The 5,000-nt window shown below is 54.0% G+C and overlaps 1 non-coding gene across 1 annotated transcript in view; it reads right to left on the bottom strand.

The window, feature by feature from the left end:
- Positions 1-1,293, bottom strand: part of LOC126138104 (small subunit ribosomal RNA) — a 1,909-nt gene extending 616 nt beyond the window's left edge. The window contains exon 1 of the ribosomal RNA XR_007528129.1: positions 1-1,293. This exon is cut by the window's left edge and continues 616 nt beyond it. This is a non-coding gene — a ribosomal RNA (small subunit ribosomal RNA).
- Between the last annotated feature and the right edge of the window lie 3,707 nt (positions 1,294-5,000).

Genomic DNA, 5,000 nt, shown 5'->3' with positions numbered 1-5,000 from the left:
GTTGAGTCAAATTAAGCCGCAGGCTCCACTCCTGGTGGTGCCCTTCCGTCAATTCCTTTAAGTTTCAGCTTTGCAACCATACTTCCCCCGGAACCCAAAAGCTTTGGTTTCCCGGAGGCTGCCCGCCGAGTCATCGGAGGAACTGCGGCGGATCGCTGGCTGGCATCGTTTATGGTTAGAACTAGGGCGGTATCTGATCGCCTTCGAACCTCTAACTTTCGTTCTTGATTAATGAAAACATACTTGGCAAATGCTTTCGCTTCTGTTCGTCTTGCGACGATCCAAGAATTTCACCTCTAACGTCGCAATACGAATGCCCCCGCCTGTCCCTATTAATCATTACCTCGGGTTCCGAAAACCAACAAAATAGAACCGAGGTCCTATTCCATTATTCCATGCACACAGTATTCAGGCGGGCTTGCCTGCTTTAAGCACTCTAATTTGTTCAAAGTAAACGTGCCGGCCCACCCAGACACTCAATAAAGAGCACCTTGGTAGGATTTCAACGGGGTCCGCCTCGGGACGCACGAACACGCACGAGGCGGTCGCACGCCTTCGGCTCGCCCCACCGGCAGGACGTCCCACGATACATGCCAGTTAAACACCGACGGGCGGTGAACCAACAGCGTGGGACACAAATCCAACTACGAGCTTTTTAACCGCAACAACTTTAATATACGCTATTGGAGCTGGAATTACCGCGGCTGCTGGCACCAGACTTGCCCTCCAATAGATACTCGTTAAAGGATTTAAAGTGTACTCATTCCGATTACGGGGCCTCGGATGAGTCCCGTATCGTTATTTTTCGTCACTACCTCCCCGTGCCGGGAGTGGGTAATTTGCGCGCCTGCTGCCTTCCTTGGATGTGGTAGCCGTTTCTCAGGCTCCCTCTCCGGAATCGAACCCTGATTCCCCGTTACCCGTTACAACCATGGTAGGCGCAGAACCTACCATCGACAGTTGATAAGGCAGACATTTGAAAGATGCGTCGCCGGTACGAGGACCGTGCGATCAGCCCAAAGTTATTCAGAGTCACCAAGGCAAACGGACCGGACGAGCCGACCGATTGGTTTTGATCTAATAAAAGCGTCCCTTCCATCTCTGGTCGGGACTCTGTTTGCATGTATTAGCTCTAGAATTACCACAGTTATCCAAGTAACGTGGGTACGATCTAAGGAACCATAACTGATTTAATGAGCCATTCGCGGTTTCACCTTAATGCGGCTTGTACTGAGACATGCATGGCTTAATCTTTGAGACAAGCATATGACTACTGGCAGGATCAACCAGGGAGCTGCGTCAACTAGAGCTGAGCAGCCGGCCGCCCGGGAGTGTGTCCCAGGGGCCCGCGCGAACACGCAAGCGTCCGCTCAATTATTCTGCAAACAGGAGGAGGCTGAGCTCCCCTGCACAATACACCTCGAAACCCTCTCAGGTCCCGGCGGCGCGCAGCGCCGTCCTAAGTACTTGGTCGGGTTCGAGAGAGGCGCAATCGCCCGGAGTTAGGCGAGTAGACGCTTTAGGTGCGACCACCCGTGCTCCCAACTGAGCTTGCCGCTGCCGACAGAGGCCCGGGAGCGTGCTGTCGTGGCATTGCCGGCGGGAGACAACACGCGCCACCTACGGTGACCGGCAGCTCCAACGCCAGCGCCACAGAAGGGCAAAGGCCCCACGTGGGTGCCGAAGCGAACTCTCCCAGCACAGCGCACGTGCCAACACGTCTGCACAACTGCGATACAAACCACCAGCGAGAACCGCTGGGGCGACCGAGCAGCAGACGGCGTCGCGGCGCCGAGTGCCGGGCGGCGGCGCATCCTCAACGCACACAGTCCTCAGTAGGACCAGCACACTGCAGATGTCCACCGCGCTTCGCACCGGGCCCGCGAGGACCCACTTTGGCCGCCCGGCGCCGCGCGCAGGGTGCCCCGGCGCGCAGCTGCGCCGCCTGCCGCGTCCGTCGGCCGGCGCGCCTGCCACTGGGCGCCCCCACCAGCCGGCTGTAGCGCGTGCGCCCACGCACCGCGCGGCCAGCACGCCGGGCGGCCCCCCCTCACCGGCCGGGGACGGTCCCACCCAGCCACCGCCGCGTATCGCTTCACACACAGATTTGCCCTTACTGATTTACCTCCAGCAACAACAACCGCACCACAATGGGTTTACCAGTTGTTCATTTGCGTTGCGTCACGTCACCAGCAAACGTAGACGTCCATCCCAGTTTGCAAATGCAACGATTATTGCATACCTGTCTGTTAGGTGTCACGACACACTACGTCTGCCCACATACACGCAACAAAATGTGCACGACTAGAGAACACGTGGGAGGTGGCCCCCTACGTATGCGATGTCCATTACGAGACCGACTGTCAACCAGCATCTGTACCATGTCGCAGATGTGGAACGCGGTGCACCATGCTATCACACTGTGTGAGAAGAGACGACTACGTTTGAATACACGCGCCACTACATCAACAGACGGCTCATGCTGATCGCCATCCAGGGCGTCCGTTACTCCCACACGTCTCTATGGCGTACCACACTGCAATGTAGCTGTTATGGGGAGACGGCACGTGGCTGAGTGCACAACATTTGGACCGTATGGTTCGCTGTTGTTGGGCGCAGTCGTACGGTCACACATGTGCCACAGCGTATCATTCAGTACATACGGACCTATGTGCAGTACAATGTGAGGATTAAGCTTACGATATCAGCGGACAGTGGACACAGGCCGTACCACGACGTAGACTGAGCGCTTCGACATGCGAATGCCAGTGAACAGCTGCGAAGGGCATTGAACACGCAAGCACCTGAACGACCAGCGTGCGAAGGCAGGGTGGAGGGGGGGGGGCGATGTACATCCTGCAGTTGTCCACATTACAGTGTACAGCGGGAGCATGTAAAAAGTAAGCAACACTTGCGAAGTGTTCAACATGAAACGACACACAAGAGGGTGGGCGGTGCGAGTAGCGAACTATATTCAGAGGGTTGTGGTTAGACAACACTAGATTAATGTAACGTGTCATATGCCAATTACAGAGCAGGTTAAGGCACAACGTGGGTTAGGTTAAGGCACAACGTGGGTTAGGTTAAGGCACAACGTGGGTTAGGTTAAGGCACAACGTGGGTTAGGTTAAGGCACAACGTGGGTTAGGTTAAGGCACAACGTGGGTTAGGTTAAGGCACAACGTGGGTTAGGTTAAGGCACAACGTGGGTTAGGTTAAGGCACAACGTGGGTTAGGTTAAGGCACAACGTGGGTTAGGTTAAGGCACAACGTGGGTTAGGTTAAGGCACAACGTGGGTTAGGTTAAGGCACAACGTGGGTTACGTTAAGGCACAACGTGGGTTACGTTAAGGCACAACGTGGGTTACGTTAAGGCACAACGTGGGTTACGTTAAGGCACAACGTGGGTTACGTTAAGGCACAACGTGGGTTACGTTAAGGCACAACGTGGGTTACGTTAAGGCACAACGTGGGTTACGTTAAGGCACAACGTGGGTTACGTTAAGGCACAACGTGGGTTAGGTTAAGGCACAACGTGGGTTAGGTTAAGGCACAACGTGGGTTAGGTTAAGGCACAACGTGGGTTAGGTTAAGGCACAACGTGGGTTACGTTAAGGCACAACGTGGGTTACGTTAAGGCACAACGTGGGTTACGTTAAGGCACAACGTGGGTTACGTTAAGGCACAACGTGGGTTACGTTAAGGCACAACGTGGGTTACGTTAAGGCACAACGTGGGTTACGTTAAGGCACAACGTGTGTTAGGTTAAGGCACAACGTGGGTTAGGTTAAGGCACAACGTGGGTTAGGTTAAGGCACAACGTGGGTTACGTTAAGGCACAACGTGGGTTACGTTAAGGCACAACGTGGGTTACGTTAAGGCACAACGTGGGTTACGTTAAGGCACAACGTGGGTTACGTTAAGGCACAACGTGGGTTACGTTAAGGCACAACGTGGGTTACGTTAAGGCACAACGTGGGTTACGTTAAGGCACAACGTGTGTTAGGTTAAGGCACAACGTGGGTTAGGTTAAGGCACAACGTGGGTTAGGTTAAGGCACAACGTGGGTTAGGTTAAGACACAAATTGCGTTACAAATTGCGTTACATTGCGGTACAAATTGCGTTACATTGCGGTACAAATTGCGTTACATTGCGGTACAAATTGCGTTACAAATTTGGTTAGGTTAAGGTGCAAAATGGGTTGGATTACAGTACACAACATGGTAAGAGATAGTGTGTTTGGGGGGGGGGGGGGGGGCAGGTTCGTTGGTAGTGATCATTGTAAGTGAATGTCTGAGGCAGCGTCAGTATGTCACAGCAGTTCTGTCTCGTCAGGATGCGCTTTTCGCTCGTGACTGGAGGCGCGCCGCGTCTGTGGTTGCGGCAAGGGAGTGGCAGACCTGTGTGATTCATTCCTGCCATTGTTTCTGTGCCGTAACAGGAGGCAGTGTGGTGGTGTTGGGTGCACCCCTGTGTAGGACATGTGTGGGTGTTGGTGGCTTATCTGAGCAATTGTGGATGTTGGACGGGTGGGATATTCTATTTTATAATTGGACCCCCTGGTGTGGTTATCATAGTGTGGATGGTGTACTGTGGCGGAGAGGATGCACCGGACGTTGGTCCATGCTGGTGCTTACATATCGTATCTGTGTCTGTTACAGGCAGAGAGTAATGTGTGATGGAGTGTCTCGCTGAGGTGTGGTTCATATTGTGTGCACAGACTTACAGCATGTATAGGGACAGCGGGAATTTGGCATATTGGATATAACTCGTCATGAAACGCAAGATATAGGGGTGGATTGCAACGTACGAGTGCGGGAAGAGTCCGCCGTTCATCCGCTTGGGTTGCGATTTGGGCGGTTGGGGTGGGGCACGTGCGGGTGCGGGTGGAGTGATTGTCGGTTGACTACTTCGTGCGACGCAGGCACTGGCGTTCGGGTTCCTGTGGTGGACAGATGATGCAGGCTTTGTGGGTGGCGTCGAAAAATGGGTACTGTGG

The sequence above is a fragment of the Schistocerca cancellata genome, unplaced genomic scaffold (genome assembly GCF_023864275.1).
Source record: "Schistocerca cancellata isolate TAMUIC-IGC-003103 unplaced genomic scaffold, iqSchCanc2.1 HiC_scaffold_649, whole genome shotgun sequence".
Lineage (NCBI taxonomy): Eukaryota > Metazoa > Arthropoda > Insecta > Orthoptera > Acrididae > Schistocerca > Schistocerca cancellata.
Note: the sequence above shows the minus strand (reverse complement) of the source record. Positions and strands in the feature narration are given on the sequence as shown.